Here is a 15,609-nt window from a genome sequence, read left to right as displayed (position 1 = left end):
CAAAAAAAAAACAGGTCCTAGGTCATGGGGCAGTGTTGTCATCCAATTACATCACTCTCAGCCATAAACATATATTTTTTTCCTTGAATAATTGACCCTCTCCAGACCACAGCAACAGCTACCCAGAATAACTGTATCCAACTATTGCCCTTATAACCTAGCTGACAGCATGCATTTCTAATTTGTTACAGCGTGTTACTCGTCACTGAGCAGAGTTTAGATGGCAGGTGTCTCCTGAAAATTTCAAATTAGCACCCAGTAATATGGTGGAGGTTGAAAAGCTAATTTGATTGCTACCTGACCTCCCCCACCCCGCACAGCTGATCAGTGGCACAGAGATTGAGCAAGTGCTTTAATGATGTTGCTGCTGTCTGAGGTTGTGAAACAATCCCTCCCTACACGGAGTAGTATGGTGTCTCCCTCCCTAATATGACCGTTAGGTTCTCCTACATTGGGAATTAGCTGTTGACGTATCGACACAAATTAGGTGAAGGTATTAAAAAATATATATATATATTTGTATTGTGTGGCTCATTAAAATCCTACCTGCATTACGTGGTTCCTATACCACCCATTCCCTTGGATAATCTATCTGCCATATCCTGTGAATTTGTTTGATTACATTCACAATTCTAATTCCCCTTTCCTCTGATTTACACTCACAATTTCAATTCAATTTTCCTCCCATTCAATATACTGTATGTCTTCATTCCAGTTGTCTGTCAACCCCCTCCTCCCGAAACCTGCTTGCCCATTTTGCTAGCGCAATAACGTTGCTGTCATTGAGGTTGTTTTAACCCGGTCACACCGTTGAGAAGTTGTGGAGGGTTTTCTCGGTTGCCATGGATTTCTAAAAGCTATTGACAGCGATAGGGTCCCTTTCTCTGAATGTCTTTGTAAGAGACAACCTATTACTTTAGCTTTTTTCTTTTTTTTCAGGGGGAGCGATAGCGTCCACGGTGAGGAACGCGTTCTCGTGTCATTCTAGTTCCGTCTGAGCGCACGTTTTGAGATTCAGTAGCGATAAGTATCTCAGGCTGCTGTAAACGAAATTCAACCTCCGCAAACTGCTTGAACGATAGGACCTGCTCTTAAAAAAAAGTAAGTGTATTTACTTTCGCAAATCTGTCTTTGTATATATTTACGGTAAATGCATAAATGTTTTTCTCCCTAATCTGTTCTTGTTCATTAGTTCGTCATTTTGTGATACTTTGCTCCAAAGTTGGCAAGCATAAATAATCATAGCCGGTGTATCAAGTAGGCTACGAAGATAGGCAATTCGCTATAGGCTAATCATAGAAGAATGACTTGTAAAATAAAATAAAAATTGTCAGAGTGAACATAAAATTCACTCATACGCTAATGCAACTAGCTGTAGCCTAGAATGGATGTCTCTATTGCCATTGTAATGCCATTGTAAACAATGTTGGTTTACATGCGTTCATCTCATTGATTTCACTTACATCTACATGGATTTCTTAAAACAATATCCATTGATCACACAGCATGCATAGTGTTTTATGTTGCATAGCAATACTATTGTTGGCAGGGATGCTGAGTCAATAGTGCAGAATTTCAGGTTTTTTTTTCTTCACAACATGGAATGGTAGCCCAGACAACAAACCCTGTGGCCACCTTATACCTAATGTGTTATTGGGGGCATGGGGAGAAACTGACCCCCGCCCCTATTGTTATCTGCCACTGTGAGCTACTTTTCTCCATCAAGGAAATGCATCTCCATCATATGCATTGCTGTGGATTATGAGGCAAGTGTTGTTTGTGGAGCGCACATGGCCTCACAATATGATGAGTGATTTGGTCTTTAATGAGTAAAATGTAAGTCACATTTGAAGCAGCAGATTGCTATTATTGGAGCCTCTACGTTCCATAATTGATTTTGAGCAAGATTGAGCCCGGTGATGATGATTCGTTTTTGTGCGAGTCTAAAGATACCAGTGTGTACAGCATAATGAAGCACGCTTTGTTTTGCCTCAGTGATTCCTCTCAGAATGTGCTTTTAGTCATTAAAGCGACTAAGTAGTAAACATTTTGGTCGGTTGTTTCCCAACACACAGTACAGTGCCTCTTGGGGATTACGTGCTTGGAGAACCTAAGAGGAAAACACATCATAGCTTCTGCTCAATTTTGTCCCGTTTTTGATATGCTTCCATTCTTCTCCGCCTTGTGCTTGTGTGCAGCAACACTTGCCAAGCCACATCAATTAGAGGGACCTTGTGAAGGTCACACTTCCATTTCTGGGCAAGTCAGCCTGTCCCTAAGTTCTTTTTTACCCCTTTACCCAGGCAAAGGTGGCCAGGCACATCCAATGTGGATTGATGGGCCTATACCTAGATCCTGCAGTATGTATGTACAAAGAGTTTATATACCACCAGGTAGCTCATTATTACTCCACGCTAAAGATGGAGCCTCTCATGGTACCCGGGGATCACTCGTCGTCCCAAGCCTCTCAGTATTCAGGCCACTGGTGCTTTGTGCCTAAAAGTAGGTCGAATACTTCTCACCAAACAACTTGAATGAAGTCCAGTGTAATTGGACAAGGAAGGGCTCCACCACCAACTCCCTACAGGTCCAGGTCAGCCATGGCAACATCTCTCACCACTTAACATGCGAATCCGACCGGACAGATTTCATGCCTATTTTGTTTTCAGGTCAAGAAAGTGCATGAAAAATACCAGATTGTGTCAGGGTAGTAAAAGCTACTGGCATGGACATTCAACATAGTTTGAAGACTGAACAGTAGACTCAGACGATATCCATTTCATTCCCTTACCCTCTCCCTTACTCTCTCTTCCATGCACAGACCAGAATACAGTCAGTCATGCAAACACACACCTGTGCCTGTAACTACATTTGCTGCATTGCCTTTTCATTTACATGCAATCCCTAATACAAATAAGCAATGCCTCCTGAGACAGCATGACTTTTGAAGCTGTGAGAGACACACTGTGTGTGTGTGTGTGTGTGGGGGGGGGGGGGGGGGGAGGAAGAGAGAGAGACAGGGATATGGAGGGAGAGGGAAGAAGCAGGAGGGAGGGAGAGAGAAAGACACTCCATTATTCTACCGGCACCCTCCTGACTGATGGAATCCGTATTAGACACACAGGCTACTATTAGAGATTAGAGATGAGCTTGACAACAGGAAGCATAGATGAATTGCTGTACAGATGTAATTGCCCATTGATGATGCCCCTTTATCCCTTCATCTCTAAAACACTGGCGATAGATAACACAGATTAGCCTTTCTTGACCCTCCTTGGACTGTGACAGAGAGAGCAATTATACTGACCCAGGAACAGATACCGATATCATAAACACTGATTATATGAAACATTGTGACACGCCTAGCTGTACTCCAGACAGCAGACTCTATATCGCATCAGCAGCGTGTTGGAAGGTGTGGTGGAGCCTAGCAAGTACCCAGGCCTAATTGAACTTCCGTCGGTACAAGCTATTACAGTGACAACTCCTGCTCCCTTTAGTGCAGGCAGTGTTCACAGTGCTGCAGTTCTGCCCTGAGCCCTCCTCTTTCATGTTTACTGCTGGTGACAGGAGGAAGAAGCAATCTGCCCTGTATGTTCTGGAAATATGTTTGGTTGCATGAAATATTCATTTATCGTTCTCCATAATCCCTGCCTGCTTTTCTGGAAATGTGCATACAGTATCCGTACTTATTATGATACCTTTTTAAAATAGACTCGGGGAGAGATAGCGGCAAAGGAGCGATTCTGTCCATTCAGCCTTGGAGGGGTTGGGTGGGGGATGATGAAGATGCAATGATAAGAGTTGGCGATCACCTTTAACAGGCTGCTGTATTGTTGGGGACACTGGGTGAACATGATCAATGGCAGTCTGCTCTGCACGGACAATTCATCTTCAAACCTAACACTGAAGGACAAACCTGCAATGAGGTCAATGTTATCGCACATGTTCAGGGGTTCCTTTCCCGGAACAACCCAGTGGGAGGGAGATAGGAGGCTTGTCTCTCTCGCTGGCAAGGTCCCCTGTACACTTCCGTGCTTAAGGCATTGGCTGGGGCTATCATTCTCCATGTGACATGACTAAAGGATATGCCATTGCAGAGAGTGAAGCCCTGTCCCATTCAGTGCTCTTGGTTTATTGCAGTCCGGATTATCATTTGCTTGTGGCTATAGGCTTACAAGCTTGTCATATCTCAGATGTTGTCATGTGTTCTTTCAGAAAGAGGCAGTTTGTGGTTATTGTTATGTCCTGGCAGAGGCATTCACAGCTCCATATTAGACATGTCTCCCCTTTATGGTGCCTTAGGCTATTTGTGAAAGGCTTTTCCATGAGAAATAAATCGTCTTTCCCTTTTCTCAATGAAACAGGCAGCATCTTACTTTTTCTGCCTCAGTACATGGTGAAAATGGCAGCTTCAAATACAATTTTGTACAGTTTTATGAAAAACAAATCCACAAAATCATGTTTGCATTTTTCATCCTGCAATGTTTTCATAGGAATGAGAAGCACAACCAATGGGATTAGGTTTTATTGGATGCCGTTTGAGCCAACTGTACATTGCCTTTCTGAAAGAACAGGATTTACAATGTAGCCCTGAGCCACTCTAGCCCTGCACGCCTATTATCATTCAGATTTATAGTGCTTTTTGTTTTGTGGTGGTCTGAATTTTCACAAGTGAATCTAATACAGTATATGTTTAAAAAAACACACAATGAAAAGGCCAGCGAATCCACGAGGTCCTCAAATGTACAACCAAACCCGGCAGCCTTAGCATAAAGAGTAAGTAGTTACAGCGGTAGGATCTTCATTTGATCACTCTTTTGTTGCTGAGAATTAGGAAATGCAAACTTGTAGTGTATTCAAGGTTTCAAAAGGCTTTTAAAGTGTGGAATTCCCACTTTAAAATGTCAGACTTGGTTTGCATGAACTACAAGAAATCTCCATAAATTATAATCCACGTAATAATTCACATTCCCTGTTGCTGCAGGGTTATTTTCCTGCTGTAGCAAACTGGCTCAAATGAAGATCCTACATCTGTATGATCCCGAATGAAAGCCAGCAGAATATCACCATTATTCCCAGTTTAATCTCATTCCAGATAACCCGTGAATATTAAAAAATACTGAACAAAGACCAAAGACATAAAAGTGACAAATGTCCTGAATGGAATAGAGGGGGGATCACAGTCTCCTTTGCTGTGTTCCTGCAGAGGGTATTGTGGTTGTTGCATGGGCAAGGTTACAAGGCGCCCCCAAAGGGACAAGCTGTATAAGAGCAGACAGGACGGAGGAAGACGGGACAGATGTGACAGACAGGCTCGGGGACAGGCAGATCTGGACAAGGAAAAGTGCCGTTGTCTCAAGTAGCATGATACGATGAGGTAGCAGAAAGTTCCCCCTTCCTTCCCTCTCAGCTGATGGGTAAATTTTATGTAAACCACTAAGGACAATGGGGAGTGTAATTTAGGAGAATATTGACTACACAAAGGATACACAAGGCTTATGTTTAACATCTACTACATGCGCTGCTATGTAATAGAGTACAACTTTCCTCGTACCAACTGGGCAATGAAGATAGGTGCATGTTGTGCACACAACCATATGGCGTTGTTGTTGAATGAATCTGGTGGGTAGACAGACGCAAACAAACATCAACCGTATGCACAGTGACCCCATACATCCAAGTGTACACAAACACAAGCCCCAGGTGCTCCACCATAATTGTCTAAGCCGAGTGTGCTCACCATTTTGCGGCTTCCCATAATATTAAAATGTAACTCCTGTTTTGTTTGGAATGAGATATGTCCCTAATAAAAGCCCCAGCCAGCGTCTGTAGGGGGAAACGCTGTAATGTCTGTCCCTAAGACCGAGCCTGGTGTGAGGGCAGCGGCCCTCTGGGACCTCATTACACAGCGTGGAGCTCTACTGGGGGCTGTAAGCAGAGCAGACGCCTGGCTGCCTGGAACTCTCGGCTTATGATGGAGATACATGCTAGATGTAGGATCACTGGGTGTGATAAGCTATACACCAGCATCCCAACGTGTACTGCTCTGCATAGCAAGAGCCTGTTTACTGGCTCAGCCATGCCTAGAGTCAGGGCTCTCCCCTAACGGGGGATCAGAGCACGTATCAACCATAATTAGAATAATGACTCGAGGTGGGCATGCTTAATAGTTGGATGGGTTGCCATGTGTAAAATCTTAATATTTTCTCAGTTGGAAGGTGCAGTGAATGCTGTGTGCTATTGTTCCAATGACTGTATATGAATGGACAAATCCATCGATTACGTGAAAACATGAATTGCTATGTGAAGACCAGTGGAGGCTGCTGAGGGGAGGACAGCTCATAATAATATCTGGAAGGGAGTAAATGGAAGGGTGACCATGTGTTAGATGTGTTTGATACCATTCCACTGATTCCACCCCAGCCATTACCATGAGCCACCAACCTCCTGGGGTGAAGAATCAATAGCGCATTGGAAGTTGTTTTTATCTTGCTAAGATGGCGTCTCATGAAGACATAACATGCGCAGTTTGAGCTAGTCCAGGAAGTGACGTTTGCAGCCTAGCTCAGTGCTGCCCACACTCATTGTGTATCTCCAAGTTGAAGGCTGGCGTCCCGAGTGGCGAAGGCACTGCATCACAGTTTTGCGGTGTCACTACAGCCTGGGGTTCGATCCCCGGCTGTGTCACAACTGGCCGTGATCGGGAGTCCCATAGGGTGGCGCACAATTGACCCAGCTTTGTCTGCGTTAGGGGAGTGGTTGGCCAGTCGTCAGTTGATTAGTGTTTCCGCCGACACATTGGTGCAGCTTCCGGTTTAAGCAGCGCGGCTTGGCGGGTCATATTTCGGAGGACGCATGACGCGACCTTTTCCTCTCCCGAGCCCGTTGGGGAGTAGCAACTAAATGATCCTTATAACTCCTTCTGTGTGAGCTTTTAAAATAATCGGTTCAAGGACATACATCTGGTGCAATAGATGCAATTATTGGTGCCATGACTGTCTTCACATTTCTTTATTTTTTTTATTTACTCAGAGATTGACCACGAAGATAGTTATTTTCCCATTCACTATAATGGGGGGATCATGTTTTCTGAAAACAGTGCCTGCAGTACCACGGTCGGCCTTGAACTTCGGGGCTTCAATGAGAGGGGGAAGTCGTTCTCCCCTGTATTAACTAATGTTGGTTAGAGTTGGTTAATGTTACTGAAGCACAGCAGCTGGAAACAAATGACTTCATCATTTCAATTGAATGAGTGCTTTCAGGGATTCTCATTTGTCATAGCAAAATTGGAGTTGCTTTGCATAGTTGATTTCCCCAGCTCATTTCACAATTATATGACACCCTAAGATTCGTCAGCAATCGGCTGAATGTTTTGGTGCAGTTTTTCAAATGATAAAATACATTTAACATGTCTACAATATTAAACTTGACTGCTTGGCCATGAACTTCCATTTTGGAGATTTGTCAGAATATTTATTGGGTTTCTGGACATCTTTATGTCGGTCCTTGGCATACTGGTAGACAGCCAGAACACAGCAAGTCTATTTCTTAATGTTCTCTTCCTCCAGACATGGAAAATGTTGAGGACAAGCCTTGCCAAACTGGTCAAGACCCAGCACCATTTGTCAGCTTGGAGGTAACTTCTGCCCATTTCTACTGATCTAACCGTGAGACCACCTGCAGAGCAGTGGAGACCCTTTGACCTCATTATTTTTCCAACTCCAGATTTTTGGGTAAATACCAAAACTCCTGGCTGGAGCCATTTATTTTTATGGCGCTACATTGGATTGTAAAAGTTAGCCTGCCACCTATCACTTTCCAGTGTTTACTGCTAGGTTTTGCTAGTGCCAGGGAAGTGATTTTGTGTGAATTGACTACAGGTGTGTCTAAGTAAGTGAGTGAGGCTGAGTTTTTATCTCTGTCAGTGGGTTAGGGGGCCCAGTCTTAATAAAACCACATGGTGTCTTTCCTCCTAATCAGTATCTCATATATCCCTAATTTACATAGTTAATGATGTGTGCAGAGAGAGGTTTCTATGTTTCCATAAACTTCTCCAGTTATTTTTTTGTCGACATTTAGAAATTTCACATAGAAAATAGATGTGACAATTGCTTGCTACGGTGTGTTTCCATTGAACTGTCTTGTGTCGTTAAAAACAGCTGAACGTAATGACGTCACCCCCCCCCCCCCCCCCCCACACACACACAAAAAAAATGCTGTATCAATAAATTGGCAACAGCCTGTATGCCCTCCCACCCTGTTTCATGTCCCAAGTAAGCATAATTCTCATGTGCCAACATATCACCACGATCTTGCACAGAAACTTGCACTCCTGTACTCCTGTAGAACTGAAATAATTGGATCGTGAAATTTGCATCCAGCCAACCAGGAAAAACAAGGTGTGAAATTCAGGCATTCATTAAAGTCGGGACAATCCTTGTCCTGCAAAGAAACATTATTTTTGTTGCAACGTTACCTTTGTGGAATTAACCTGGGTCAATGGAAACCTGCCTAACAAGGCTTTGGGATAGTATGAACAGTAAATGCCATCTGTTGCTATTGTTTAACACTTTACAATTTAAAAAGTCTTCATCGTGTTTTGCTATGGACTTATCTCATTAATACTTAAACAGGCAAAGGCTTTGGCATCCACTAGAATGGTGTTGTGTGCTTGTTATTTGAGGAAAGAGCTTGGGTATATGGGGAAACATGTTTTTTTCCTGTGTTTTATATTATAGTAGAATCTGTGCCATATTTCTCTCTCAGAAATATAACAATACTATATAATACTACAGTACTTACTATAGAATTATATTGTAAACTGTAGTATACTGTAGAATACTATACTTCAAACTGTAGTTTCCTGCGATCATGTGTAGTACTTACCAGAGGTGGGACCAAGTCATTGTTTTACAATTCACAAGTAAGTCTCAAGTCTTAGCACTCAAGTCCCAAGTCAAGACAGGCAAGTCCGAGTCAAGTCTCAAGACAAGACCGTCAAGTTTCAAGTCTTTAACCTTGAGTTTCAAGTCATAAACAAGTCATTTTCACCTTTTATTTAACCAGGTAGGCTCGTTGAGAACAAGTTCTCATTTACAACTGCGACCTGGCCAAGATAAAGCAAAGCAGTTCGACACATGAAACTACACAGAGTTGCACGTGGAATAAACAAACATACAGTCAATAATACAGTAGAAAAGATCTATATACAGTGTGTGCAAATGGGCTAAGATAAGGGAGGTAAGGCAATAAATAGGCCATGGTGGCGAAGTAATTACAATATACCAATAAAACACTGGAATGATAGATGTGCAGGATATGAATGTGCTACGCGTGCTCTTCACCAAATGTAAAACCATCTCATATTCTTAACGAGTAATAGTTAGTATATTACATTTGCACAAATCATGAATGCTTTAAATAAAAAATCTATATTTATTACTTTCCAAATAAATGTTATATTTCCATGGAAATACATGGGTAGCCATGAGAAAGACCCCCCCCCCCCCCCCCCCCCCCAGTAGTGATCGAGGATCGCTATGGGGCGCAATCGGGCGAGGCTTATACACAGGTACATAGGCTTGTACACAGGTACATAGGCTTGTACACAATCGCCCAACCTTGTTTTAGGAATGTCAGGCAGGATTAGGCTACCAACTGCCTAGCCAGGTATAGCTCAACACTTGGGTGCAATGATCACGTTCCCGCACTGACTGACTGTGTGGAGGCTCATTGATTTAACGTTATGTTAGCCTACATGATACACTAGGAAAGTAATAAAATATATAGCTGTCGTCTATATTAGCCACGACTTACCGTTCTTTGTGCAGCTTCAAATGTTGAACAAAGTTGGAAATTGTTGCGCCCCCGTCTCTTTTCTTCCCGCATGTTTTGCAAGTTGCAATCTGTTTTTTGTTGATACAGCGTTGTCTTTATATATTTGGGCTTGGGGAGGGTATGAAGTCAGTTTGAGTCAAAAGGCTCAAGCCCAAGTTAAGTCACGAGTCATTGGTGTTAAAGTCAAAGTCGAGTCCAAGTCATCATATTTGTGACTTAAGTCTGACTCGAGTCCAAGTCGTGACTCGAGTACACCTCTGGTACTTACCATATAATGTTGTAGTATACTGTACAATACAAAAGAAATGTGTAGTAAATACTACAGTAATGTTTGCAAAAACACTACACATTTTTACTATAGTAAAAACTAAAGTCTGGGGCCTCCCGGGTGGCGCAGTGGTCTAATGCACTGCATCTCAGTGCTAGCTGTGCCACCAGAGATTCTGGGTTCGAGCCCAGGCTCTGTCGCAGCCGGCCGCGACCAGGCGGCCCGTGCACAATTGGCCCAGCGTCGTCTGGGTTAGGGAGGGTTTGGCCGGCAGGGATATTCTTGTCTCATCGTGCACTTGTGACTCCTGTGGCGGGCTGGGCACAGTGCACACTGATCAGGTTGCCAGGTGTTTCCTCCGACACATTGGTGCGGCTGGCTTCCGGGTTGGATGTGCATTGTGTCAAGAAGCAGTGCGGCTTGGTTGGGTGGTGTTTCAGAGGATGCATGGCTCTCGACGTTTGGCTCTCCTGAGTCCGTACGGGAGTTGCAGTGATGAGACTGCTACTACCAGTTGGGGAGAAAAAAGGGGTAAAACATTTTAAAATGAAAAACATAGTTTATCATAGTTTTTATACCATAGTATTTCTTCATGTGGGAGTGATTGAGCGTGGGGGGCTCTTTCAATCTCCCTCAGAGATACCGGTGAGTTGTTGCACATATTTTCCATACAAATTTTCTTAAAGACAGTTTGCAAAAGCTCAAAAGATGAAGGCTTTTGTCGTTTTGAGGAGTGATCCAACAGCATGCAAAACCTAAGAAGGAAATCTCCTGAAGGGGAGGGGTACAAAATAGAACAATAGAATAGTAATGCCGTGGAAACAATGATGCCAACATTCAAATAGATGAATCAGTAGAGATATAAAGATGGAAAATATGTGCTTGGTTTCGTTTACTCTATAGGGACTTGAGAGAACCGTTTGAATTCCAAATCCATTAAATAACAGACTTTTTACTTCCATTTTTCAATAGTCAGCACATAGATAGACCTCCCACAAGCTGGTGTAATCTCAGTGCATAGAGGATTTTAAATGGCTGTGAGGCTCCAGGCGATGGCTTTGAAACAAAAACAGATCAATAGAGGTGATCTAAGAAAAAATCCCGCTTTGATATCTGGGGCTACAGGCCAGGAAATGTTCCCATCAATCTTTGGTGACAGAGACTCTCTCCTGATTGGATGGACAGCCTGCGCTCTATGTCGTTCTATTGACCCTGCCAGTTTCCTGTGGCGTCTCTCAGAGTGGGACTGTGCGTCATTTTTCCGGTGTGAGCGGCAGGGAGGCCTTGTTGCATGACTCACCTCAAAGACTACAGCTAATTGGGATGCGGCCGCAGTTTTGTAGGCATTTCTTGTCTCCTCGCAAATGACAACACTCCATGGAACAGATTTTTCACTGCTCGGATTCGTTAATGTCATTCAGATGTGTTAAAAGCACACTATTTGAAGCTGGAGAGAAGCAGAGAGAGAGAAAGAGAGGGACTGCTGTGCAAGCACGTCTACATGTGTAATTGTCATCAACAAAAGGATTAGGTTGAGCTATCATTGTATCCAATGCTGTCATCTTCAGATGTCTATTGTTTTCAGATCAAACTGTGTTCTACAGGCAATCATACTGTCTCCCCAATTATTGTCTGAATACGGAGCTTTATATCTATTCAGTGTCACACACAATGGCTTTTCTCATGAATGAATTGAACACAAGCTTTTGTGTGAAGGAACAGAATATGTCTGAGACAAGAGGCGTTATAGGGATCTGCCTGCAGCTCTCGTTACCAGTTGACAATTATTTCCTCTGTTCCAGAATCTCCTCAATGTAGTAAACAATGCAGGGGTTAAAGATCCCAGACTGGGGGTCATGATAATTGGGAGACCATGTTGCTCTTACAAAAGGATGACAGGGTCTACAGAGGATGAGCTCTGGTTTATCACCAGAAAGCAGGTATGATTGACAACCTGAGCCTTGGGGACTTACCAATTCCCTCAGGCACTAGTCTCTTCTCTGCTATAGCCTAAATAAATCTTCCAGGCTTCCTGTTTTTAAAGTATTTTACACCTCAGTAATTCCTTCTAACTGCTATTGGCTGCAGCTGAGACAGTTTCCATTGGCAACCTGTGCCATTAGGGACACGTGATGAAACTATTGAGTGTGAGGCGCCTGTGGCTCTGGCCCACATGTTCTCACACAGCAATATGTTCTCACACAACAAACCTGTCCACAAGTGTTTTTCTGTGTTTGCCCCTAGGGGGCCTGAGTGTTCTTGCTGAACACACACTTTTATGGCCCCCATGTCACCACCCCTGGGTTAACTCACCCCTGGGTTAACTCACCTGCAGTTGAGATGTTAGGAGCGTGTCTAAATACTCCATGTTGTCCCCTCGTAGCAGCAGGGGACCTGTGTTCAGGATGCCCCTGTTTACTGTTGGGGTCACCACCAGCAGTGGTAAAGGCAGAGAGAGTTTGGGGGTCAGGCAGACCCCCCCCCCCCCCCCCCGCTAGTCCGTATCTAATGTCATTACTGACACGGAGGCTCCATCAGCACCCTCCCTCTGTTGGGAGTAAAACAACAATCCTTGCTCACTCCACCCTGCTCACCCCTACCACCCGTGGAGTGAGTAGAGCTAGGTCTTCTGATTCTAAGTGTGCCAGCACACCCATTAACCCGCTGCATTATCCTATCTCTTTATGCCAGTGTATGAAGGGCACTCAGGCAAGCTCTTCTCCATTCATTAGAGAGTGGACTGCATTCCTTCCAGTGAACATGGACATGGTGTGCTGGCCCTTGAAAAGCTTTCATTCCAATTGTGCTTCTGAACAGTAGCACCACTGTTCCCCCATATACAGTGCTTTCAGAAAGTATTCACACCCCTTGACTTTCTCCACATTTTGTTGTGTTACAAAGTGGGATTAAAATGGATTTCATTATCATTTTTTTTGTCAACAATCTACACAAAATGCTCTAATGTCAAAGTGGAGGGGAATTATTTTAAAATATATAATAACGAATGGAAAATAGTTAAGTATTCATCCCTCTGAGTTAATACATGTTAAAATACATGTTAGAATCAAATTTGGGAGTGATTACATACCTATTGCAGCTGTGAGTATTTCTGGGTAAGTCTCTAAGAGCTTTTCAAATCTGGATTGTACAATATTTGCTCATGATATTTTTTTAAATTCTTCAAGCTCTGTCAAGTTGGTTGTTGATCATTACAAGGCAGCCAATTTCAAGTCTTGCCATCGATTTTCATGAAAATTTCAGTCAAAAATGTAACTAGGCCACTCATGAACATTCAATGTCGTCTTGGTGAGCAACTTCAGTGTATATTTGGCCTTGTATTTTAGGTTATTGTATTTTAGGTTATTTTCTCCCATTGTCTGTTGGAAAGCAGACTGAACCAAGCATACCCACAACATGATGCAGCAACCATCATGCTTGAAAATATGAAGAGTGGTATTTAGTGATGTGTTGAGTTGGATTTGCCCCAAACATAATGCTTTGTATTCAGGACAAAAAGTGCATTTCTTTGCCACATTTATTTTCAGTATTACTTTAGTTCCTTATTGCAAATGGGATTCATGTTTTGGAATATTTTTACTCTGTACAAGCTTCCTTCTTTTTACTCCATCATTTACATTAGTATTGTGGAGTAACTACAATGTTGTTGCTCCATCCTCAGTTTCCTCCTATCACAGCCATTTAATGCTGTAACTGGTTTAAAAAAAACATTAGCCTCATGGTGCAGTCCCTGAGCGGTTTCCTTCCTCTCCATCAACTAAGTAAGGAAGGACGCCTGTATATTTGTAGTGACTGGGTGTATAGAAACAGCATCCAAAGTGTAATTAATAACTTCAGCATGCTCAAAGGGATATTCAATGTCTGCTTTTCTTTACCCATCTACCAATAGGTGTGCTTCTTTGCAAGGCATTGGAAGGTATTTGTCATGAAATCTGTGCTTGAAATTCACTGCTCGACTGAGGGACCTTACAATGATCTATATTTATGGGGTAGAGAGATGGGGTAGTCATTCAAAAATCACGTTAAACACGATTATTGCACACAGAGTGAGTCCGTGCAACTTATTATATGACTTGTTAAGCAAATACTCCTGGAGTATTTAGGCTTGCCATAACAAAGGGGTTGAATCCCTTTTAATTAATAAAAACGTCATTCCACTTTGACATTCTGGGGAGGTATTGTGTGTAGATCAGTGACACAAAATCTAAATGTAATCACTTTTAAAAGTCAACTGGTGTGAATACTTTCTGAAGGCACTGTACGTAACCCTCAGGAAACAACTTAAGGAAATGTCCCGTTCATCAGAGTTTGTTCAGACAGACACTTACCCAATCTCCGGCATTTGAGTGCCTGCTTAACATATTGCGTTACATATTCAGGCAAGTGAGCATCAAAGTCAAGGCACTCAATGGGTCAAATGAGTTATGGCAGATTTTCATTCAGTTGACACCCTATGAAATCAGTGAACCTCGAACGTCAACAAACAGAGTCTCTCTGTCGTAACATCTGACCTCTGTGTGCCTACGTAATCATACTAGAGGATGAGCCAAAACAGTGTTCCCGAGACGATTATGTGACTGTCTTAGCATTGTAAGTGAAGTCACGTCTACCTGTCTGTGAGCTATGAGGCTGTGAAGTGGGGCTGGGACAGTGCGAGCCAACACAGCGAGTGCTAGTACTAGCGCTGCATGCTAAGGGGGAATTCCACTATCTCTGCGTTCAGCTCAGACAGGAACCAAGGGGGATTTGTTTTCCTCAACAAGAGCTGCAAATAATATCAAATGGTTTCTCCCCCCCACAGTTCCTGATACATGGGCCTGTGTTTCTCCAGCTTCCTGCTGCTGCTGCAAAGAGAGAAAATGTCTGATTTAAGGAGCCGTGCTTCTCGGTCTCTATCAATGCACGATAGATTTGATGATGAGAGAGGTTGGCAACTTCAGTTTGATGCTTTGATTGGTTCTATTTGTGGAATCCAGATGCAAGAGATTACGAATGACACATGACTGCATTTTCCCCCTTCATATTTCACCTTGGTTTGAGGTTTTCATGAATGAGTGCAAATGTATTGGTGTGGTCAATTTCCTTCCCCTAAAAGGCTTTCCTCAGCCTACATGTTAACAGTGTTCTGCTATGTTGCGTCGCACTGGGCACACACTGGTTGAATCAACGTGGTTTCCATGTCATTTGAATGAAATTACGTTGAATTGACGTCTGTGCCCATGTAACCGGTGTGAAAAGGCTAGCTAGTTAGCTGGGTGCGCGCTAATAGCGTTTCAATCGGTGACGTCACTCGCCCTGAGGCCTTGAAGTAGTTGTTTCCCTTGCTCTGCAAGAGCCGCAGCTTTTGTGGAGCGATGGGTAATGATGCTTTGTGGGTATCAGTTGTTGATGTGTGCAGAGGGTCCCTGGTTCGAGCCCAGGTACGGGCGAGGAGAGGGATGGAAGCAAAACTATTACACCCAGTGGGATATTACAATAGCAGA

The 15,609-nt window shown here is 43.2% G+C and overlaps 1 protein-coding gene across 19 annotated transcripts in view; it reads left to right on the top strand.

The window, feature by feature from the left end:
* The first annotated feature begins 717 nt into the window (after positions 1 to 717).
* Positions 718 to 15,609, top strand: part of chl1b (cell adhesion molecule L1-like b) — a 78,495-nt gene continuing 63,603 nt past the window's right edge. For 14 of the 19 annotated variants that reach the window (XM_036983339.2, XM_090242310.1, XM_090242305.1 and 11 more), the window contains exon 1: positions 736 to 1,101. The gene's annotated coding sequence lies outside the window, so the exon portion shown is untranslated. Of the gene's footprint in view, positions 1,102 to 15,609 lie in introns of all 19 variants that reach the window. The other 5 variants (XM_090242308.1, XM_090242306.1, XM_036983337.2 and 2 more) reach the window with 2 other exon arrangements.

This window comes from Oncorhynchus mykiss, chromosome 7 (assembly GCF_057628025.1).
Source record: "Oncorhynchus mykiss isolate SJ-2025 chromosome 7, ASM5762802v1, whole genome shotgun sequence".
Lineage (NCBI taxonomy): Eukaryota > Metazoa > Chordata > Actinopteri > Salmoniformes > Salmonidae > Oncorhynchus > Oncorhynchus mykiss.
The sequence above is the reverse complement of the archived record's forward strand: the minus strand, read 5'-3'. Positions and strand labels throughout refer to the sequence as shown.